The sequence below is a fragment of the Lagopus muta genome, chromosome 2, assembly GCF_023343835.1.
Source record: "Lagopus muta isolate bLagMut1 chromosome 2, bLagMut1 primary, whole genome shotgun sequence".
NCBI lineage: Eukaryota > Metazoa > Chordata > Aves > Galliformes > Phasianidae > Lagopus > Lagopus muta.
The window spans coordinates 108,373,716-108,399,012 of record NC_064434.1 but is presented as its reverse complement, the minus strand read 5'-3'; the positions used below and the strand labels follow the sequence as shown (position 1 = coordinate 108,399,012).

Sequence of the window (25,297 nt, the reverse complement as noted above, 5' to 3'; positions counted from 1 at the left end):
AGGTTTAAACTCCCAGTATGGCAGCCTATGCCTTCACTGGGAGCCTGTTATTGTTGTTTCTTTTGTTTAGGAACTCTGTGCCTTTGTGTGTTTTAATCAGGACTAGTATAAATTAGGTTGACCAGAAACTGATGTTCGAGATGTAAACTGATCTTATTTTGAACAACAGAGAAAACATTATTTATTATTTTATTTCTTAAAATCTATAGGTTCTAGAAGCAACTAAGCAGAAAGCAAAAATAGCAACTTTCACATCACTCCCTGATACTGCAACAAATCCCATCAAATGTTTTAAGTTTTGACCCCAGGTCAAGTGAAACCGACAATAAATCTTAGGTTGAATTCAATATCGTTAAGCTGCAAAACCCAAAATCTATTATGAAAGATTTATCAAAACGTACAAGAAAGGAACCCAAAATGTTTCCGTTAGGGCAATGAAGGACAAAAGAGAGGAACGACAGAGAGGCAAATATTTGTAGAACTCAAATGTCCATAGCAATTCAGAAGGTTGGTACAACTCTACGACCTCAAAGCAACATTTAACAAGGGATTTGGTGAATTTTGCAGTTAAGATAGACAATATGTATGACTGTGTATTTTGCAAGAGAATGAAACAGAGTGGACACTTACACTTTGCAGGAGCACTATCTGCTTCTCCACTCAGGGATGCATTTTACATTGCATACATCTCCCAGACAGTGTTTGGTGCTGAGACAGGATGGTGCTACCATCTGTTCGTTCTTATCAGCAGTCTGGTGGGAGAAGGGCACAGAGAGAAAAAATAAATGGGGTTACATGTTATAGGTCTTATTACCATGTCTTCATTTAATATTTTTTGAAACTTTTAATATCTAGCTCACATGGTATGACAGTCCCATTCTTTTAATTGTATAATTGTACATACTCAGAGTACCTTTTTGGGAACTGAACAAAGTCATGACAGTTTTGCTCTCAGATTGCCAGCCACAGCAAATTTCTTCTTCTCCAATCTCTATATATTTTTTTTTATTTTAGCCTTTACAACTTCTTTACAAGGCTACCTCTCCTTTTTTTTTTTTTTTTTAAATAAAAAAATCTTCTGAATATTTGACAAATGGAAGAACCTACCCTGTAATACCAGCTATGTCAAGAATGTGCATGCTCCCTGTTAAGATAGTTGGCTAAGTTAAATAAGGTTAAATAAGGTTAAATGTTGATATTTTCATTAGTTCACTTGTCATTAAGTTTTGGGGGTAGGATTTTGCAGGTTTTTAAGAGATACTTATCACAAATAGTTGTGGGGTTTTTTTTGTTTTTTTTTTTTTTCTTATTCTTAAGGGGCTGATTTGTGCTAAGAATTTTTTTTTTTTTTTTTTTTTTTTTTGGCTTAACAAAACATGTGTTATCACTCAAATCCTGTCAGAGGAATTCAAGGTGTCTTAAGCAGTTTAGCTAACAGCCTCCAAGAGCGTCACAGTAGTACCGCCATATGTCCCAGTCTGAAGCAACTGTCTCCTCTGCTCCTCCTTCAGCAGACCCCATGCTGCTCACTCCTGTCCCCACGAGCCATGAGAGGAGCAAGAAAAAGCACTGTGTCGTGTGGTAAGTGAGCAAAGAAAGAGCTGTCCTTGTGAAAATACTGCTAAAGACCGACTGATTCAGCAGTGCCTATCCTCTGCTGGGTGTCACTAGGAGTTACTGTTTTCCTGTATAATGTTATTTGGATGCTAAACGTGGGGTGGGAAAAATCAATATCTTAACAGGCCTCTTCCTTTCTCAACAGCTTTAACTGCAGAAAATGAAATTCTTCATTTAACCAGTAAGTCTGATATTATCCACATTCCTGGAACTATGCTACTGCATGAAAAGTCACTCTGCAGCCATGATCTCAGTAGCTGTTGTGACACATGCAGCTGCAACTCCATCAACATTCACACTGTCTTGTCCTGCCCCAGCCACTGGGGCTCCTCTCCTCTTGTAGCTGCTTTGTTCACACTCATCTCCCATATATTGTTTGCATAGCTATGTTCAGATACGTCTCTGGGGCTGCACGGGCCTTCCAGCAGAAAGCTGCACTGCAGTGATGTACCCACATGTACATACACCCACAGAGATGTGCACACGTGTGTGAGAGGTTGGGCAGCACAGGGCCACGAGGCAGGAGGCCTGAGCACAGGCTAGCACTGGGTTGGAGAGGTGAGGCATCACCTATCATGCAGATAGCATCTCATTATGAGAGTTGGTGCTTGGTTCTACCAGGAAAAGGAGAAACAAATTACAATGGAGTCAAAAAGCAAGGTGACAGGGAACCCCAGATGCACTTGAATTGACCACAATTACACCGTTAGCATGAGGTGTAAGAAGTGCCAACCAAGATGAAAACACCAATGCTCCGTATGTTAAAAAGCTCAGGCTTTGCTGTCGCCCCCACATCCTTCCCTCCCCACATACCTGTACATAATAATCATCATCATCATAAAAAATAAACCCTCAAGATCAAATAGTGAGTGATATCTTACAAGGGAAAAAAAGGCAAGCTTAAGAAACCAAATCCTTGTAATAAATAATATATTGTGAGTTAAGGAGATGAACTGATGAAGTGGTGCACCTCTAATCTCTTTCCTGCAACAGCAAGAACAGCTGAATCACTCGCACAACATTTTTCTTTTAGCATGTTCGGGGATTGCTTCTACACTCCACTTTCTCTAAGAATATCTTGCTCTACTAATTTACCAGATTGACTAAGCTACACATCAACAGCGTTGTCAGCTCTAATCTGTAATTTTGTCTTGTAAAAATATAATTTCTGAGCATTTTCTCACTAGAATGTAATCGACTATTTCAGGGCAGGTTTAACTTAGGGATGAGAGAATCAAGTAACTTAACTGGTGCAAAGTGAGCTCACTTTTTGGGGCTCTGACATGAAGCTCTTCCTCATGGATCTCCCAGGTTCAGTGCTAGGCTGCACTGAGTGCAGCTGTGCAGCCTGAGGAGGGCTCTAGCATTGGCTTAATGCTGCTCTACACATGGCTGCACTGGGGACTCACCGCAGCGCTGCAGAGCAGCAAGGGCCATCGCTCAGGATTCAGTTATTCATTTCAAACCTGAAAAGGCACCTGTCCACCTGAACTGTGACTTTAAATAACACCCTCTACAAGAAAAAAAAAAGCCTCAACAGCCTGGCAGAGATGCCATGTGCATAAGGAAAACTGTTTCTTTAGCATTTTAAGTGATAACATTGATGCCAACACATTACTCCTCACTGTCCTCTCCTAGCACTGCACAGCAGATACATAATGAGTGCTGTACACTGAGTACAGGATGCACACTAGCAGGGACCTCCCTCCCTACATCATTTCTGAGCTTCTCCTCCGAGGACAGTCCGCTCAGTTCTTTTCTTAGCACTGCCACCAGGGGAAAAAGGGTCCCCATAGCACCCAGCCCTCATGCGGAGGTGCGTCAGCTTTTATGACAAAGCACACGCCTTCTGAGCAAGAAACTGCTGGAAGAAGGAATGCTTCTAGTGTAATACACCACATGGGAATTTTATAATGAAAAGTCAGACAGCAATATAGAACAAAAGACTGCATGACACGATGCTTATTTTTAGAATGAATGACAGTTTGGCATTTTGGTATAAGAAGTGTAAACGGAATAAATCCCCTATTTTGCTTTTAACAACTCAGAAGTCAGCCAGATATATATATTTTTAAATGCAATTAATTTGAGCATGGCCTTACGTTGCTTTGAGGTCTGCATAAGCCTGGTGTACATGTGATTGCACTAAAGATCCTGGTAACTTAACAGGTCAAGAAAAAAATGGTGAGAATGTAACTTGCTCATATTTGAAATAAGCTAGAAACTATTTCAGGAACAAACTACACCTAGCCATCTTTCCCAGATTGTTTTCTCAGCCCAAGAAAGCACTTCAGCCTTAAAGAAAAAAAAAAAAAAAGGAAGACAGGTACAAACTTATAATGGGGCAACAACAGAAAGTATTTCGCTAGCAGTAAAGCAGCAAATTTCAAATTCTAAAACAATTACTTCTACATCAGTTATTTCAGTATTACAGAGATTTCTGAGTGTTGCAATGAACATCAGAAGCAAATGTGCCCACAACTATGTCTAAAATGAGCTGTTTCTGGTCATCAGCCCTAAGACCACACTGACAGCTAATAATCAGCATCCAAGTCAAACACACAAGTAGGAGATTTAGGAAAGTGTAAAAATAGCATTAAAGGATTATGAAAAAAATAGGGAAAAAAACAGAGCCAGTTGCCAACATAAGTAATTGTTTGGAAAGTTTGACTTCTTTTCAAGAGCACTAGAGAGAATACCAAAAAGAGTGTTTAGGAGTGGGAACGTAGTTGTTTTGCACAATGCTTGTTTGTAGGACAGTAGTTTTGTACCTAAAATCAACTCACCTACCAAATCAGCCCCGGTGATGCAACGTCACTGAAGATAGCCTCACCAGGTCATGGACTCAAACACTGCCAGAGGCAGTAGGAAACCTCAGTAAGTACATATTCCATATCTTTGACTGGAGATCCTGGCTATCTACTCTTTGTCTTTGTGTGTAATCACCCTTTGCATAGGAAATGCAAAGAGAAAGGAAATTACTGGGTTGCATGCGGCAGTTTTGCATTCTGCCCTCTTCATTCTGCCCACTTTTTTCCCCTGGATTCATACTTTTTTTTTTTTATCCTATACCACATCATATGCTCATGTTTTCAATTTCTCACTGCTGCTCCACCTTGCTTCCTCACAGAAGTCCTTGTACCTTCCTTCCAGCTCACGCTCCTTACAGTTACCCTTCTTTCCCATCTCTCAGCTGGTTTGCTCTCTCACCAGAATGACAGTGCCGAAGCTGTGGTGGGCTTCCTCCAAACCTGCAGCAAACTGGAAGAAAACCCAAAACCTGAGGTATTTCTGCAAACCTACCCAAGCAACAGTCTTGCTGCTAGCAAAGGCGAGAACTGCAGTTAGATTGACCTGCACACAAAAAAAAGGCAGTGGAGAAAAGGGGAAAGACTCAATTTATAAAGCCCACCTATTTGAGAGATAATTGCTGTAATTTTGCCTCTCTAGAACCTTTTCACTAGGCAAGCTTACTAAGGAAGGTGGATTTCTATTTCATAAAACTGTAATAATTCACACTGTTCTGGAAGTAGTTCCATTGATTTGTATTTCCTCTTTACCGTTTCTTAAATTCTAGGAAGAGACTTAAAGCCTGAAGAAAAAAAAAAAAAAAATACCAAAGAAGGAGAAACAGACAGATAGACAAGAAAGATCAAACCATATACTACCGGGGGGAAAAAAAAAGACAAAGATTTTCACTTTGTCTGGCACAGTGTTTTCATGTTTTTTAAATTGTTCTGTATTTTCACAGCTTCAGAGGATATTTCTGAAATACAGAATTTGCATTTTCTAGGTGGGGAATGCTGCCAAAGCTGTTAATCCCAGGCAGATGTAAAGTTGCACCACTACATTGTGATGTGGCTCCTTAAGATCAACTAAAAGGATAAAAAACAACAACAACAACAGCAAAAAACCAACCGCAAACACAAATATTCACCAACCCATATGGTCAATAATTGCTGTTTAATAGTCCTCCTATTACAAACCTAAAAAGCAGCAGCCAGAATTACCAGTAGAGTATTAATAAACAGGAATGAGTTAATAGTGCATAAAGACCTTCTAGTGGAACAGTGGGGGAGTTGAATATTCTTTTCTTAAGTCAGCTGTAAGTAATTACTACATGGTGTGCTTCTGACTATTACCATAACAGAGCAATTGGACGTGAAGAATGGATAATAGTATGGACATGGAGGTATTTTTAGAATATCAGCAGTGTGGCAGGTAAAAGCCCTGCTCAGGCACAAACCTTTAAGTAAGTTGAAATAAGTTTTCCTAATGACACCCAGGCTGAGCAGAATTTTGAAAAGATCAATCTAATAAATTATTGAATGTAACTTTATAAAGACAAGCCTATGATATGTAAATAAGGGGAACGGCAAAAAAAAAAAAGAAATCCCATGCAGACATTAAGCGAGCAGCCAGCATTACGGTAACGACATAATCACAGGTTTCTCCCCGTTCCTTTTAGAGCAGTGCCTTCATCTGTTTGAATGTGGACTGTGCTTCACTCGCCTCCATTGGCTGCCAGGTGAAAACTCAGATATTCTGTTAGGAACCGGAGTTGCGATTGCGGGAGCTGTGGGGTTTTTGTGCAGTCGAGTTGGTCGTCCTCCGTGATTTAATGATGCATATCATTTGTTTTAAAATATTGTTACAGGAGCATTCCCTGAGACGCAGCTCCACGTTCAAAGGACTGTCCGTTCTGTTATGCAGCAGGGCTTTTCATGTACAACCACGGGCTGAGGTATTGTCTATCGACACAACATATGCTCTCAGATAAAAACAGCTTGAGATTTTTGATTCAGAGAGTGGTAATTTTGTAAATGCGCAGAAATATAATTTACGGAATATTTTGAATTTTTCAGGCTATAGGTCTTTCTCCCGCTATGTTGCTACACAGGGCAGATGTTGATTTTTCAATTTGCAGGTTTGTTAAGCATTATGGAATGTTTTGGTTCTCAATCAAGAATATTCTTCCCAAGTGGTTCCCAAGTCCTATGCCTGAAAATAAATGCATGTCCTTTTTGTTTCTTAGCAGCACGTGTTCTGCATTCAATAGAAGCATAAAACAGACAAATGCAATGCCATTTATTGGACTGATATATACATTTTAAGCCGCAGGATCTTGGATTGCAATGTATTTACAGGTTCTTTATATTCTACAAAAGCAGTTTATATAAGGGACAATTGCAATTGCAGTGTGTCATACTGACACTTTATATTTGGAAAATTGGTATATACCGTGCTCCACGCTGTCCTCAGTATTGTGTCCATCCACTGCTGAACAACTTCAGCTACCAATAACCTTACAAAGCAACAATCCCTGCATAGATAATTTTCACAATGAGCAGCAAAGCAGGTAGAAGTGTGTGTACACATCCCCTCTTGCTCAGTTTCTTTGTTTCTTCCTCGTGTGCATACCAACAGAGCAGAGGAAATACTTTTGGCTCCTCTGAAGAAAACAAGGGCTGTAGTGCCAACTTCCTCACAATATTTGCTTACTTTAACAGCTGTTTATGGCAAATCTCCTCTGATATCATTGCTGCTAGTCTTAGAATTTCACGTAACAATCAGATACTGCTATGGAAACCACATTGTGCCAGATCCATCTCTGCATAAAGTTGCTGACTTCAGGGCATTCTATCAGGATGGGTTTGGCCCTCTGCAGTCTTCTGCCCCATTAAGTCTGAAGATTATGTGTTGTTCTCAGTCCTTCCACTGTTACCATAATGGGGAGCTGATGTTATAATGTGGGTCAAACAAACAGCTAATTGTTCCTGGGGAAGGCTTAAGCAAAAACAGAATGAGGACGTTAATAATAGTACTTGGTGCTATTATAATAGCTTCTAGCATAGGATTTCAAATCACTTTGCAAGCTTTATAGTAGTCTTGCACATTGCTAAGTATATTTGATTTGAAAGTGAGACCATCTCCTGGAGACCATGTTCATACATTCAGGCAGTGGAACAGTGAAAGTTTAAACAATCAAGAAAACAATACAGGACAAAAGGCAAGCTTTAGAGAGTCCTTCTAAATGAGCCAACTTGGAATCAAAGAAAAAGTTTCTGAGGACATTTTTAAACAAGCTAAATGAAAAGAAAATAAATAGGCTACACAGAAGAAATAAAAATTGCATATGGAAAGAGGATTTTGTTGTTGTTTGCTTGTTTTCCAAAATTAAAAATTATACTTGCTGTTCTCTCTTATTTTTGTGTGCTACTGCACATTCAGCAACTGCTTTTGCTAAAGGATGGCACAGGAAACGTGTATGGTTAGAACTCTGCTCTGGACTGGGATGCAACACAGCACCCTGGGCTGCAGGAACAGCCTTCCTAAATGGACAAGATTCTGACATGTCTAGGAAGGGTCTAGGATAATTCTGCTGCTGTGGGCACACATCCATTAGAACATTAAACAAAGACACCCTAGGCTGTATCCTGTACGGAAAAATCCTAAACAGGCAAGGCAGAGGGAGAGTGAGAAGGGAAACACACAGAAAAAGTGAAGCAGTGACACAGAATTTGCCAGACTGCCAGTATCAAGTTCACCTAAACTGAATCATAAACTGACAGAAACTCTCCTCCAGAAATAAAGAGAACACAGGAGAGGCCAGAGGATGCATAGGCTGTTTGGGGTTTTGGTAGATTGGCTTTGTTATTGCTCTAGTTCTCTTTGTCTTTCCACACCTCTGCTTCATTCTTCCCCTAAAAGGTCCAAAAACACATAGTGAGCAAAAAGCTGGCAGAGGTGCTACCACTTGTCTGGGATATCTGAAGCATTTGTAGACAGTACAATTCATTTGTCCAAATTCTCTGCCCTGGGGAAATTGCTTTGGACTTCTCATTCAAGCTGTTACTCGTGATGTACTCTGTCCTTCAGAGTGCCTGGAACTGGCACAGCAATGTGAATCTTTGACAAGAAAATAATGGATTACTTAAAAATAATTCTTCATGAATTCTGTGTATACTTCAAGGTTTTCCAGTGTGGCATGTTGGTCTCATATCTCCTGGCTAAAAATAAAACAAAATCAGTAATTATTTGTAGAAGTTTCTGGGGTAATAAAACAGTCCCATCACACACTTCTGACAGAAGAATCCCCAAGTTATCTGAGACCAAGGCACAATGTCAATCATGGTATCAGTCTCTCCCATCCCCACAGTACCCCCTGGATATTTATTGAGGAAGTATTGAGTGTATTCAAACCTCCCTCAGTGAAGGGCTCAGTGCTAAGGTGTTTAAAGTCCACGATTATGCATCATTTCCTTAAAATGGCCTATTTTGGCTTTCATGCACTTGAATGAGACAGTAAAATGATTTTTTTCCTTTTTTTTTCCTTTTTGAGAACCAGACCTGAATCACTTATGCACAGCCGCAATTGTTATTTGTATTATACTGACACCTCGGGATCTCAGGCAAAAGTGGAACTCTGCTCTTGGAGCCTGCATGATGAGGCATCACCTTCTGGAAAGAGCTTTCAGTTAGTTAGACAAGAGAAATGGACACGGGAAGAACTACGGGGCACGCTTACCCTATGTCATACAGGGAGAGCACACTGTCCAAAAACCAACCATTTATGGAGAATGTGACATTTTCAAAGGGAGATGAAGGAAGAGCATCAAAGATTGCAACGTTCTTAAATTTTATTTATCTATGTATGTTTCTGTCCAATGCAAACCAAGAGCTGCAACGAATCGCCTTCTGTCCCCACCCCCACTTATACAAATACAGTCAGTTAATCAGTTAGGACTGTTTTTTTTTTTTTTAATTTATCAGGATGTTAGAAATTGAATCTTGTTAGAGCTTCTTGGTGAAATTCTTGGGAAAAGGGAAAAGTACTGGAAGATGTCATTTTTTTAGTAGGGAGCAGCATACCACAGAAACCCACTGTAACTGAGTCTTTGGCCGAGATGGTGCCTTCAGGTTTGTCTGCCCACGAACCTGCACCAAAGCTGCTCTGACCACATAAATCTCAAATCATCTGTTTTTAATTCGTGTCTCAACTTTGCTAAGACAGTACCAGATTCGAAGGTGATCCAAGCAGTAGTGACATACTGATTAAATTATAGTTTGTGATATTTTGTGGTCTGCGCCTCATAGTTTCAGTACATTTTGAGTAACACCAATAACAGACCTGGCTTGTCTGTATTAGAAGAGCAATTGGAAAGAGGGAAAACAATGAGACATTTTTGCAGCACTTCTGAACAAACTCAGAGAAGAAAAACATGTTCCTGGTCCTCACAGGCACCTAGGTTTATACAGCGAGGCTTCTGGCTCTCACTACCTCTGTCACACAAGGTCTTGGCTAATTTGTCTACTACCTACATCAGTTGTGTACAGCAGGGAACACTCAACAGAAAATTTATGCAAGTCTGAACAGGATTTAGGTAACAGGAGACACTGTGTACCCACACAGCCTTGCTGCAGGGATGATTGAAGTTTCAGAGTTTGAACTTGTTTGTGATTATGAGAAAACATCACTTTCGGGCTTATTACAGTTAGTGAACTGAACTATCCAATGAATGGATATCAAGAGGTGAACAAATCAGAGAATCACAGAATGGCCTGGTTGAAAAGGACCTTAAAGATCATGTAGTTTCAACTCCTCTGCTATGTGCAGGGTCACCAACCACCAGACCAGGCTGCCCAGAGCCACATCCAGCCTGGCCTTGAATGCCTCCAGGGATGGGGCATCCACAGCCCCCTTGGGCAACCTGTTTCAGTGCCTCACCACCTTGTAGGTGAAAAACTTCCTCCTAATATCCAACCTAAATCTCCCGTCTTAGTTTAAAGCCATATGCCATTGCCCTATCGCTGCCACAGTTCCCATTTGTTAATCCACTCTCCCACTGTGAAGAGTGTTTCCACATGTTTACCACTGCTTCTTGTTGTCCAGATCTTTATGCACCACAGACATTCGTGGCATACACTGCTCTGTTAAGCTCATGCTGTGGATCAGAACTGCTTCTTGCACTCCTGCCTTGCTATTGTCACTGCTTTCCAAACTCATTTACTCTTCTCCCACACAGGTCATCTCTCATAGCGGCATATTCCCTTAGGATCCCGTCTGATTAGCTAGAGGTTTCCTATTTGCCTCCAACAGGCCGTTGGCTCAGAGATACCATCACTTCCCAGCCTGATCACACTTTTCCATGTACCAGTTGCATTTTTCTGTTAACACTTCAAAAGCACATCATTTTTCTTGGTTCCCAGACTGCAAAGGTTCTCAGTGCATTTACCACAGTCCATGGAAGCAAAATTTTAAGATGACATTTCCTGTTGTGTCTAACTTTGTGGCAAGGTGTCTGATGATAGTATGGCAGTGTCCTGAGCCTTACAGGTTGGGAGACAAATATCCTTGTTGCTCGCCCCCTTGAATCCACCATGGCTGTAGATAGAGCATCTAAAGCATGGAAAAACAGCCAAGACTTTCAGAAGAAGAGAAGTGGACTGACTGACATTCTGAATGCCCTTTTTTTTTTTTTTTTTTTTTTTTTTTTTTTGGCTTTTATTAATAACAGTGTTAAAATCCAGTCTGCTTCTATGGAAAGATTCAGCTTCAAAAACAGTCCTTTCTGATGAAAAACACTGAATGACAAAAAGCATTCAATCAATTCCACTGATTTCCTGAAGAGAGCCAGGGACAACTGTATATGAATATCTCCAGAGGAAAAGGATTTTCTTAGCTGGAAAAAGGCAGGTGTTTGTTCTTCCTAGGAAGCATGAGCAGAGCAGCAGCTGATTAACAGTGAAAACAGTATCAAGAGAAATGTACGCTAAGTTTCTGCACAGACTAATTTCTATGGGTAAATATGTATAAATTCCTTAAAGTAATAGAATATGCAGCAACATTCAACAGATTTCTCTCTGTAATGGTGTTAGCAATCAAGAAATATATTAAGGAAAACAACAAGAGAGAGATACTGAAAAATACCTTTCAGAATTTCCTCTTCTGAGTACATGATGCTGCTGTAGCAGTAGTCTATACATTAATTTCATCCCAATTTCTTAGACTAGTAGATACCAACAAATTCCTCCCTGCTCGACTTCAGTAGCACATCAATTTGCATCTTCTGAGGATCATCCTGATCAGGTAAACAGGAGGAAAGAGAGCAGTACTGAGTGTTTAAGTGAACTGCTTCTAGGAAATGTTTTAGTAATTTTCAGTATGCAACCTTTCAAGTTTCTTGAAAGAAGGGCTATGCAGTCAGGAAACAAAAAGCTCAATGCCCAAATGCTGCCATGCCCCAACTCCACATGGGCGGCCAGAGAAGTTCAGAATTCGGGGGAATGGAGCCCAACAAATCCTTCTGCAGACCAGAACTGACCATACTGTGAAGGAGAAGACATTTTGGAAGCAAGTTCAAGCTTTAGTCCGCGTGCAGTGGAACAGTCAGGTGATAGTCTCTTTGCTGCTGAGTTCTCTTATTCAACAGCAACAAATACAATACAGCAACTAAGCTCAGAAATTCAAACAATACATATAAAGAATAAGCTCCTTTTTTTTTTGAGCTGACCCAAAAAGCTATGTAGTCTGTGTAAAAATACTACATGAAGAGGACACCTCACAGATATGCACTATGTACTGATTCTTAAGTAGTTCCAGTACGTAAGCAAATATTTTAACCATTCTCTGCACCTCAGTATTTCAGTCTGAGTTTCTAATAATGACATTAAGCAGTTCCTAAATTAAAAGCCACTACATTATTTCCCCAAATAAAAGCAAAATACAACAGCGTCTTTTAAAAGATGTAAGCATCAGCAAAAATGGTGCCTAAAGCTATTATTTTATGCTGGGCTTTGTTGTGACAGTTACCATGGCTAACCCATTAACATATTTGCTGTACAACTATGGTCATTCTATGGCCTTAATTAACTTTCAAGTGGAGAGTGCTGTGGCTTACCACTTATTAAATACCCACTACAATAAGTTACAGTTTTACCCTTCCAACCTCACTTAGCCAAGACACCTAGAAGAACCAGCCTTCTATCTGACTACAATTTTGTAATTGCTTTTTACTGAAATTATGTTGAAACCGGACCCCCTTTGTAAATGTATTTTGCCTGGTTCATCTAAAATTGGCCACCTCTAATCAGATCTAGTCGATATTTGATTGAGTAAGTGGAAAATTAAGTTTCTCTATGAAAATGCCTTGCTTTTTTTCCCCTTCATTCTTTATAACGTAGGCATGTGTGTGTGTGTGTGTGTGTGTGGAAATTTGAAATCGTGCCCCCTAGAGAACAGCAGAAGACAGACACATTGGAAAGGCTGCTTTGAAAGCTAATCTACTTCCAGTACAACACCCAAACAGTGTAGTTACACTAAGCAAAGCCAATTTCAGCAAGCGCTTTATTCATGAAGAAAGCAATGCGATTTGAGATTTAATGGAGTCAGAATTAGGTTTTGTGATTAGTTAGGCTCAGCTGTTAAGTTATAGTCATAATGGTATCATTATTTTCATACGTCACACGGTATGAGCATCGTCAAAAAGTGCAATGCATTGTGTGTTTAAACTTGTATACTGCTAGCTAAAAGCAACTGAATCCACCTCCATCAGGCATTCTGCTGAGTATAAAATAGGACTTGAGTTAGAAAAAAAAATATTTCTACAAAGGAAACACGTGAAAAGGCCACAGGAGTGCACAACTGAAAAATATATAAAAATGCAAATTTCTCTAAACTTCATCTTTGGATGGACTGAAGCAGAAGGGAGAACTTCAACAAAGCTATAGAAAAAGATGACAGGTCTGAGTTTCAGAAATTTAAGACAGCAGTAGGATTAGACACTTTGGGTTGTCTTCGCATACATTTCTTATGGGAGTTAATTCCATTTGACATGCAAGACCAAAGCAAGATTACAGAGGCATAGCCCCATGGCGAGGTGTATGCTGTAGCTAAAAGCTGGGATTTGAATAATTGTGCAGGCTTACTCCAAGAATCAGGCGAGAACAGAATGAATGGATTATTACAAGGAACTTTGTACATTTTTAACTGTTGGACTTAATAAAATACCCTGTGTGTAAGACTGGTATTACGGTCCTCTGCACTCACTCCAGTTGAAGTTTGCAGTAGGATCTATCAAATATGAGAAAAAACAGAAGCTGTTAAAAAAGAATGTGTAATGAAGAATTGGGCAGGGCCGTGCCCTACGTGAATTTCTGAGGGAAGCAAATTTGGAGAGCTTCAGTTCAACATATTCTGGCCTCTAAAAGTTAAAGGGAATGCGTTTCCTGTGCAAAAGAAGGCTGAAGGAACACAAGATATTGGTTCAGAAAAAAATGAAGGGATAAAAAAAAAGAAGGTGAATTTTTATTTCACTGTTTCAGCTTGTTAGCTAGGTCATTTATTACGGAGAAAGATTACTAATCCACACATCATTTTTTTTTAAATTGACCTCTTCCCTTTGTGTCTGTGGAAGCACTTGTCTGTAAAAGGAGGTAATAGCTGACTGCTCCTTAGAGTCAGTGCTGCTTAATTAACTGTCTAGTGAGAATTATTGAAATACTTATATAATTCTTATTTAGCACTCATTAAAGTGAGAGATACAAATGCTGGACAATGAGAGGTTCAGGAAGGCTTTGAAAAGAGGGAGTTAGTACTCTAATAGCAAAGAATTATGAAAGCCTGCCCATTAATGGTAACAGAGCAGACCTTTCATTTTAAAAGTCACTGGCTCAGATCTGGACTTATTTGATATTTTTAAAAGCTCCTTCATCTAACCCCCAGCAATAGGCGATCTCTGACTGCTCCTGCCATTGCTAACCAGACTGTGCAGTGCTATGCAGAGCAGGCCACTGAAACCCATGACACCCAGCACCACGCTCACCCAGCCAGCAGCCCCACACATGCAGAAAGCTCCTCAAGTCCCACCAAGACGGGCAGGGAGAGCCAGCTTCAGCTCCAAAGCACTGTTGGCAAAGAAAGTGCACTTGCTCAATGCGGGATGTATCTCGCTTAAAACATGCCCGTGAATGTCACTACATTGCATATAAAGAAAAACTCATTCTGATCATTTTGCCCTAAAAATAATCTCTATTTCATTTCAGGGGGTGCCTTGGAAGTCTGACATAAAAGGTGATGAATATCCTGAATAACTTGGCAGCTTCCAAAAAGGAGATGAAGAGCCTGCTTGGTACTGAGCAGCAGTAAGATTCAGCACCACCTATAACTTATTCTGTGACATGGATTATGGTGGTAATAGACTGTCGGACAGAAAACGAGCTAAATTCATCAGGACTTTCTGCAAGAGTGAAAGAACATGCATGTGCATTCTGCATGCAGAACAAAAGTTCCTCAGTGATAACTAACTAAAAAGAACTAATTGCTCCAATTTCAGTGTGTTTCCTGTATCAGAAATAGGTTTACAAAGGCTGTGCTCTTCACCAGTTTGTCCCCAGTAAATTTACCAACAGAGAACAGCGTTACCGTCACTGAGAGTCTTTGAAGGTTCATTCATCCTCAGAGGACGTGCTCCCTTTCTCTCTCTAATAAGTATATTGTCAAAAGTTCTTCAATCTACAGGAATTCACTTAGAAATGAAGCTCAGATATCTTTTCTATTCATATAACGATTGATGAAACACGAGGGAAAATAAATTGAATTATTTTAAATCTCCCAGGGAAACATAATTAAGCTGCAAAGCATTCCCTTGAAATCTTTGTATCACTCTGGCTGTGTCTCCTAATACATGATCAATAATAATATTAATTAAAGACAATTATTTTGAAGGACTGGCATGAACTTTCAACTTTTACTGTATTTTACACTGTTGAAAGCTAAGAATAGTTTTTGCTGTGATATCTGTGAGATCCTTCCAAATTTTCAGAAAAAGATTTCTTATATGGTGGCCAAGATTTATACTTTCCTTCTTTTTTTTAATAGCTACAGCTGTTCTTAATTTTAAAATTTGTATATAGTTCATTAGATATACATTAAAGAAGCCACACAGATAACATAAATATTACAATCTTATCCTAAATATACAAGCTGGCTAGTTGCATGGATGATGCTGGTTTCAGTTTCTTCTTAACTGGAATTCTAGGCATCAAATGTTTGCACACAGCAGCCATGCTAAGTCATTTGCTGCAACATGTGCTTCCATCTCAAGCTCAAAACGTGGTGTATAATTCCAGTTCTCCAAGGAGAAGATTAAAGAAGACATGCAAAAGTCATAGGTGAAAAATCACAGCAGGCATGACTTGATAAGGTTTGGGATCAGCAGATAGGAGAAAGTACAGAAGCTAATTTTGACTAAAAGGAAAATCAGTCATCAGTCTTACGAAGGAATTTTGCCTCAAATGGAATTTGTGAAAAAAAGATGCCAGGGGAAAAATTTGGTTTCCATATAATAATTTACCATCGCAGTGAAAGTAAATACGAGACAACCGGGTGGGTTTTATACCTACAGATAAATGTAAAACATTTTTTAGTATATATATGTATTTAAATATTTATTCACAAATATACATGTAAATGAATATAAATACATTATGTCTTTAAATACATAGTATTTTTATGGAAACTTGAGATGAAAAGGGAAAGGGAACTGGGAAAAGGGGACGAGGAGAAGGGAGTCCCTTATCTTGGTGATAAAAAATAATTCATGTGAAATGGTGATGATGACATAAAAAGCATGGCAGTTCCAAGCAACTCTAAAAGGCAATGCCAGGCATTGTCCCTAAAGAGTGACCAAGACTTTCATCAAATGTCATAAGCTCTGTGCCGAGGATTTTTTCAAAGACAACTCTCACTGGGCAAACAGCTTCCATTTTCATGAACACATGTCATAAACTCACATATATGAAAGGGAGACAGACTTCTCAAATAAGAAAGTATTTGTTATGAAGAATACAGAAAGTTTCAGAAGAAAGTAGACATCGAATTTGGATCACTAAATATTATTAAAGAAGCCATAAATAGAGCAAGAGTAATTAGCACACCACCTTGATATTTCTGAAACAGGAAAGTAGTTCAGCAAAATGGCAGGATCTAAGTTGTAAATAAATTGGATGTTTGCTTGTTCTTTTAATAACATTAAGAAGGGAAATTTTAGACCCTGTGAAAGAAGGCCAATAATTTCTCCCCAAAGGTAGAGGAAAGATTCCTCAAATGAGCTTCATCCTAAAAAAGATCAGAGTAAAATATATGAAACAAGATGACATAATGGGCTGTTGCTTCAACACAGCCACCGATAGTACCCTATTCTGAAAACTAGGCTGTGGGTAATTGAATGTAAGACGAAGCAAAAATATAGAAAAGGCCAACCTGAAGCTGAAGAATAAAAATGCAGTGTGCGTAACAGTACTGAGAAGAGTACAGCTCTGTAGAACTGATTAATAAGAAGAGCAGTGAACAGTATAGAGTGGATTTGCAGAGATTAGAACGTTGCAGGCTTTGTCCAAAAGATTGTATAAAGTTCTTATTGGGTTTGAATTTAATAAAATTTATTTAACATCATTAACGTTTCCCTTTGACCTTTAAGTATTCCTTCCCCCTGCCTCAAAAAAGGACACTTTAAAACACGTTTGTGCTCCTCTATGTATATCATGTTGCCTATGCGTGTGTGCTTGTGCATGTGTGCACACGTCTGTTACATTTCTCTGCGCTACAGTAAGAGCTCAAGCAAGTAATTACAAACTGTTTAACCCTGGCAGTCAAATTCAGGAGAACGTACACTTTGATAAATCCTTCAAGTCATGCTTTTGTGTTAACAAGTCCAAAAATTGGAAGTACAAGATTGCAGAGTAGGAACTTGGTGATTTTTTGTTTCAAACCTCTCACCAACACTCCAGCGGAGCGGTACAGCACGTGGCTGCACCGCCTTGGAGAAGTTTAAATCACTAGTAAGAAATTCTTATGAGGAAATGAAACGAAAATGGACTGGGCATTAATACTGAAGATAATATTGATAATGTTTAAAATACAGAAAACTGCAGGCAGCAGCAGGGTACTGAAAGGAGATGGCAGCATAAGGAAAACATAGCATTCAGTGACAAGTTAATAACGGCAACTGTCATTACAGAGAGAATTAAATATTTAATGGAGAGAATCTAGGGGAAAGACACCAGAATGCAGATTTAATTTTCTGGTTACAAAGCTGTTTTCAAAATGTCTTAGAGACAGAACTTATAGACCTATGCTGTTATGTTTTGCAGAAGGTATATTCCTTCATCATATGAGGCTGGGAGTTAAGCTCAGTCTGGAAATGCTTATAGAAGCTTCAGATGTGAGGGAGAGGACAGGGGGGAACAAACAAACAAACAAAAAAACCCACAATAAAACTCAAAAAACTCACCCTAGCTTTTTGTTTCATTGGTGTTTTCTTCCGTCAAGACGTAGTATTTGCCACAGACTTAAAATTAGAATCTAAAGGAGCAGAAGCCACAAGGACAAGGGTCTTCCTAAAGGCAAAGTACATCATACCCAGCAAAGAGAAGAAATGAAAAAATTTAAGCATTTTTTGAAATTAAAATTCCAACATATTTCAAGAAAAGAAATTTATACTTTCAGTCCCTAATCTCTTGCTATTTTGAAGAGGGCTTAGAAAGAATTCTTAAGATGCAGTCAAGGCAAGCCAGATTTCTCTCATCTAACTTTCCCTCTGTAAATGGTGCAAATTAGAAACCCAACTCCCTACATATGTTCTGCAGGAGGGCAGGTATAGAACAACATGAATCATCTTGTGGAATTGACCATTTGTCCTCACAGGCAATGCAAAAAGCCAAGAGGTTTGGTCTGGCATATGGCATATAACCCATAGCAAAAGAGATGAATCCCACTGTACAACTCACTCCGCAAGCTGGAGACCTCAGACTTCAGCCAGCTTTAGCTTGTGAGGATATCTCTGTGAATTCTCCTCTGGAGTTTGAGTGAATTTCAGAATTTGGTAAAATATGGATAATCTGTTGAACAAGTGAAAAGACAAATGACTAGTTTTAGACGTCGCATTTCCTGCTTCCATGCATGCTCACCAGTGGTTTCCTATATACAGAGTTGACTGAAGGGAGGGGTGGGATTGAATAACAAATTGATGCGATACAATCACATCATTCACAATCACATAATGGACTATATCCCAATTTTCAAAAGGCATAAAGTATCCTCATTAATACGATAAGTGCAGCAGTCAAATCAGTACTACGATTTTATCAGGGTTTTTTGACTGTACATGAATTAGAATATAAAATGCATACAGAATATTTAATAGAAAGGCTTTAACATTCTGTGAATGTATTCCTTACTGTCATTTACATCGCATTAAAGTGAAATTCCACATAAAAGCATAAAGAGAATACTCTATGTCCTAAATTATAGTTTTTCATTGTTGTCATGTCCACATACTGGAAATCTTATTCACAGACTGTAATATCATCTTAAGTCTGAAAGGTGTTTCTCTGTTTGTTTGGTATGGCTGTCAAGTGGAGCTGTCGCACAACAAGGTCAGATGGTCAGGATGAAGCCCATGGAGATTTGTCGAGGATGTGACTGCATTCAGTACCTGTTCTACATCAGGAGATTCCAGCTCCCATTCTCGGCAGAGTGCTAATTTTTACCAGATTTGGAGAGACGTTTCCTACTTTCAGCTCCTCTCATTTTCCCAACTTGCTTTCAGAACATGGTTTTAAAATGAAGTTTACCAACAAGTATTTGACTTCAATTCCAAGGGGATGCCTTTAGTCTTTAAGAAGTAAGTATACAAAATTTCTGTATGCATGTGCCTCATATTAAATTTTGCCATAAAAACTAGTAATGTGTGTTTTTACAGTCTAACCTATTTTCATAGATTCAGTAGATTCATGCTTCAGATTTGATGACCGATCCAGAAGAACAAGAGCCTGTAAACTCACATTTCTTCTGTGTTCATCAAACCTCCTAGCATGGGCTGTGTGATGTTTCTGACCATTATAATTGGACAAATTCTTCTGTTCTTTTTCCCCAGTGTGACTGAAACATAAGAGAATGTTACAATACTGTATACTGTCTGTGGAACAACACGTGCTTCTTCTAGCTGCAGCTTTTCAAACAGATGCAGGTCAGTTCCTTCAAGGGGAACAGCAAGTACAAGTGCTTCCTTAGATGCCCAACATGCAAGAAACCCAGAAGCTCTTACCGGTACCCTGACATACAGACTTGGGTTTCTTCCCCTGATAAAACCAGTTGGCTTCTGTAGTGTCTACATATCCTTATTGCAAGGTACAGTTTGTATTGCACAGCCTCGTACCCACAACAAAAATACATAATCACCCCCAGCTCTATCCACTCCACTGCCTTCAAGTGCAGACAACAGCTGTGTCAGCAATCTCCTACAAACTGAGCTCATTTGCACTCACTGGTTTTCTACATCATCTACATTTTTTCTTTTTCTTTTTTTTTTTTTGCTTTTGCTTTTTTTGTTGTTGTTGTTCGTTTGTTTAGTTGGTTGGTTGGTTTGGGGGCTCAGTGTTTTTTTCTGTTGTTGTTTTGAGAGTTTGGTTGTATTTTTGTTTTGCTTTATTCTTAACATCCTGCGATGTTAACATCCTGATGTGATGCTGACCAAGGCATGTTGGGAGGACTACAAAGAAGTTGTCTGAGAAGCTGGGGATCAGGTTAGGAAAGCTAAAACTCAGACAGAATTAAATCTAGCTGGAGACATAAAGGGGAACAAGAAGAAATTCTACAGGTATATCAGAGATAAAAAGGTCAGAGAAGATTTGGCCCTTTCCAGAAGGAAACCGGAGACCTGGTTATGAGGGATACAGAGAAAGCTCGGGTGCTCAGTGAATTCCTTCCAGTGACCTGACGACCTTCCAGTACTTGAAGGGGCCTACAGGAAAGCTGGCGATTGACTTTTTGTAAGGGCAGGTAGAGACAGGATGAGTTGAAATGGATTAAACTGGAAGAGCGTAGACTACATACCAGGAAGAAATTCTTTACTGTGAGGGTGTTGAGACACTGAAAAGGATGCCCAGTGAGACTGTGGATGCCCTCTCCCTGGAAGCATTCAAGACCAGAATGGATGGGGCTGTGAGCAATCTGTTGTTGAGGGAGGTGTCCCTGCCTATAGCAGGGGGGTTGAAACTAGATGAGCTTAAAGGTCCCTTCCAACTCAAACTATTCTACCATTCTACGATTCTAAGGAATCATCTTTGTTGGAATCAAATGTAGGATTCTAGGGTGTACCAAATAACTGTGGGACTTTAAATTGTGAGACATTATATGACCTTCTTTCTCATTCCTTTCTATTTTTTTTTTTTTTAATATTGGATTCTAATCCTTTGCCCACCTTTAACTCATTAAATTCCCATTGGATCTACCAGCTTCTGCAAGGACTTTTTTCCAGCAGATGATTCCATGAATCTGTGATTCATATGCAGCACCCATATGTAAGGGATAAGATATGCAGCATCCAAGCACAGGGAAAGAAAGAACAGGAAGTTATACTGCATCTATAGAAGCAGCTACAGCTTTAACTGCTTTCTTTGCCTGTGAATTTACCGATACTTTCAGATCAGAGAGCAGTAAATATCAGCACTGCTATACTCAGGTTCTAGTAACCACTTATCCACATGGGAGCAGGAACGTCACTGTTTGAAAAGAACACACAGACTGTTGTGTATGATCAGTGCTGTTTTTAGTACTGCATATATCACAAAAAGACCAAGGACTTTTATATAGTCAATGCGAAATAAAGAACTAGTAGGAAGTGATACCTCCTGTAACTGTCTTTTTGCAGAGCAAACAATCTGCTGCCTGATTGTAGAAAATGAGATAGAGAAGTGAGAATGGTACTTCTGACTGAATCTGCCAGGAGTAGATTACGAAGAAAGAAAACTCTCCCCTTCATTTCATCTTATTTTCAATATTCTCAATGTCATGTATCCAAGTCCCTGCAAGTCTGCTGGTGAATTATTTGTCATCTCAATTCCTTTACTTTGTGCCATAATAATGAAGTTATCATTAGGAAGGAATCAATGATCACCTAGCACACGTGCCCTGATATTAGGGGTGAGGACTTTAAAGAACATACTGTTGGTAAGTAGCCACAAAGGAAAGTAAATATTGTCCCTCATGGGCTTCTTGTTCTGCTTGAACAGCCAAGCAGAATGGTAGGTCACATGTCTGCAAGAAAGGACCACTTTGAAGTATTGTGCTGGGAAGCATGCGTGCCAAAGGAGATGGTTGTGCACTAATGCTTGTGCAGGATGACCTGCTATGTTTGGAACACAGCTAGTATCTGAATATTAACCATGGGGTACCTCAAAGAGCACAGCAGAGTGACGGGGGACACGAGCACCAAATGCACAGCAAAAGGGATGGAGGCACATGCCCTGGTGTGTCCTACAGCTTGAGTGAGCCTCAGCATTCCCTGTGCAGGCTGTCCAGGTCATGCAGTTTTCTCTGACTCCTACCCTTGCAGTGTGTCCAGTATTTAAGAAAAGGACAATTCTACCCTTACTGTTGAAACTCTCAGAGATAACATTCCTGGCGTTTACTGTCAAGCAACTCTGTACTTAACAGAAGCCTCTCACCCACGACAGCCCAAGCAGCATGGTGTTTTCATGAAAATCCTTGCAACATTTCACTCCTTTCTACTCCTTTCTAAAATCATGTGGAAAACACATTTCCTTTCTCCCCACTTGCTTTTTTCAGACCTCTACTTTCTGTTCCTATAGATTCCAGACTTCACTGAATGAGAAAAGAGAGTAATTTGGGGCAGATATTTTCAAAGAGATTTCTAAAAGGTTTTCCTGTCAAGCTTCTAGTTAAAGGCAAGCAGTTCCAGGGCTGACTTGCACAATTAAAATAAAAGTCCTGATTAAGGCCTTGTATTACCGAGCATTTCACAGTGAGTATTTTACCCAGACGGTTTTAATCTTGTTACATTCAGAAATTAAGAATATTCAAATTTTTGGATTGCTGTTAATCCAAGCAAAACCCAGAGTACTTCAGCAGGTGATTCTGCCACCTAATTAATTAACTGAATGCTCATCCCACAGGGGCCACTTTTTTTCCAGACCAGAAAGGAATCAGTTCCTTACCGTGGTGTTAAGTGGTGTGGTATCAGTTTGCAGCATCATCTTTGATGGGAGATAAGAAACAGAGGTCTGATCTATAATGGTATTCATAGATCATGGGGAGTATTTTCAATAAGCATTAAGACTGGCTCAGTGTGCTGGATTTCATGTTGACACTCTCAGTTTCAGCTACAAAGTCTCCTTTGCAGTTTCCCTTGAACACATAAGTCAAACTGGTGTCTTGTTCTAAGTCTGCTGTAGTTGATGAAGAATACTGCTATGGCAAGAGCACTGTGCTTCTCTCCCATCAAGCCTGGGAGAGAAGATGACCACAAGGGTCAGTGACAGGACCATTTCCAAACTCTATCTTCCAAGAGAAGCACTGAGGCAAACACATCCAAACCCAAGTTTGCAAATGGAGTTCATGCCACTGAAAGGTTATTTTGCAGTTCTTTAGTGTGAATGATGATATGTAAATACAGAATATTTGATGTGAAAAAGCTAGAGAAACTGTATCTTATAATTTTAAATGTGATCTTTTTTTCTCTTTCAGCATCTCTCAGTTCTTTCTATGGATGCCTTTGGCTGTCACGAAATGTCACAAATTAAATAAGCAGAAAGGAAAAAGAGAAATAATTACAAACAAATAGATAATAGTCATTTTTACAATTACAAAATGTACAGTCTAGTGATGAGGTTGCCTGTTTCTATCAGAAATTCAAACATGTCTGTGTGATAAATCTGATCAGCTGTTTGCATGTAAGAGATACATGCCTCCTCTTTTCTTAAAGTTTTCTGATTAGGATTTTAGGTATTATTTCTGATGTTTTTCCAGATTGACATCCATGCTCCACTTTGATAATGAATACCCCAAGAGAGCGCAGAGACAAGACTGGGTCTCAGAAGCTAGGAGCATTTCAATCAAAGATGGTTTGTTAATAATAAAGTAAGAAAAAAAGCCATTTGCTTCTTTTGCAGTGACTGCAGCTCTGACCCCCTCTTGGTCCTGCTAGGCCTGTCTGAGCAACAGCAGAGTTCAGTGGTAATTAAAGCAACAGTGTTGTGAAAAAAGTGTGAATTACTTTTACAAGAAGACTTGGATGTTGCTACCAACTGACAAAGCACAGCAGGAGAACTCTGCTGGATATTAAAGAGCTCTATGGTAGTCACTGTATTGTAAGGTGGCTTTACAGCACAATGCAAAATCGTGACTTTTCACAAGTTTATATCTCAGGAACCATTTGAGTTATCGGCTTAAAATTTAGTGTGTTTTATAAGGCACATAGCAGACACCGTAAATGTGTCATACTTGGTAAAATCCGGTCCTGTTTAAATTATGTAGGCCCTAAATTCAATTTTTACCCTTCAATTATGACTTCACTGGGTAATTATTGCAGTATTACAGCCCAGACTGTTGTGCAAAATTACATAAAGGTATACGTATTCAGACATCTCTCAGCAAATTACTGCAGAGTCAAATTGCCTGAATTACCATTTTTGACATTTTTAAAACTAAAAAGCATAGCACCTCACATTTTTTGGTGTTGTGCAGAGAATATGTACTAGACTGCAGCCCAGGACTGTACTGTATAAATATCTTTTTAAGACAACAGGATCCCGTGAGCCAACACAAAGGGCTGGTTGTGACAAATTCTTCACTATCTCAATGGTTTTATCTATAGTCATCAGAGCAAGCGCACGTTACAGCAGACTGCATGGTTTTGTCTGAGAAAAGGGGACAGATCCTTACGTTGGTTTTAAACATGTGTGATGTGTAAATTCAGTAAGGACAGAGAAAGCAAAACCAGCTACTTCCGTAATTCTGAGAAAACAAGGGTTAGAATCTGGCCCAATAATACACAGAATAAGAGGAAGGGATCTTCAACACAATGCAACAGCATTGTTCTTCAGGGCGTGATAGGATTTGATTCACTAGTCGCTGTAGTGGTTTCTGAACTCAGTTTCAGTACAGTGTGAGAAATTTATACAACCAGCAATATAAAATTTTCATTTAAGACTTACGAGCTCGAAAGGATTTTCTAAATACACACTGAGGTCCTGTTTTGAGTGAAATCTTGGACCTACTCTGAAACAGCCCAGCTTGTTTGTGATTTACAAAAAAATCACAAAGAAGGGCTATTTACTTCGACAAATTTCCAAAGGGAAACGACACTTTTTGTTCCAGCAGATAAACACGGAAGACGAATAGAATTATGAAAATGTACTGTGAGCCCAGGATGGCAGCCACATAAAGAAACATAGTCCAGTACCTACTGCTATCCCTAGGGCTGCAAGCCTCATTACCCATGGAAAATTTTTCTTTTCCAAACTTTGGAAGACAGTTGGTATGTGCTGCTCACTGTTCTAGGGAATGAGGGAGAGACTGGGCAACCCACAGGAGAAATGAGGCACATATTCAGTTTTGCAGTCCTGGGGTTACCCCGAGACAAATCACTGTACATTGTTTGGCAGCAGTTTGACAGAAACTGTACGAGCAGTTCTTCTCTTAGGTACAGCAATTCCACCAGCTGTGCTCACGGAGTCTTGTAATGCAGCGAATCACTTTATCTTATACACCTAATAGCAAAAAAAAGATCATTTGCTTACAATTTTATTAACATCAAAATAAAATCACAGATTTCAGAACCCCCACAGCTGGGGAGTTGGGAGAGAGACGCACAAATCC

General features: G+C 39.5%; 1 long non-coding RNA gene across 27 annotated transcripts in view; it reads right to left on the bottom strand.

The window, feature by feature from the left end:
• Positions 1 to 25,297, bottom strand: part of LOC125688811 (uncharacterized) — a 457,848-nt gene that overhangs the window by 122,892 nt on the left and 309,659 nt on the right. For 22 of the 27 annotated variants that reach the window (XR_007374887.1, XR_007374890.1, XR_007374885.1 and 19 more), the window contains one exon: positions 631 to 752. The exons of 3 other annotated variants lie outside the window; for them this stretch is intronic. This is a non-coding gene — a long non-coding RNA (uncharacterized LOC125688811). Of the gene's footprint in view, positions 1 to 630; positions 753 to 17,909; positions 18,016 to 18,405; positions 18,490 to 25,297 lie in introns of those variants that run through there. 2 more of the 27 variants (XR_007374894.1, XR_007374889.1) reach the window with 2 other exon arrangements.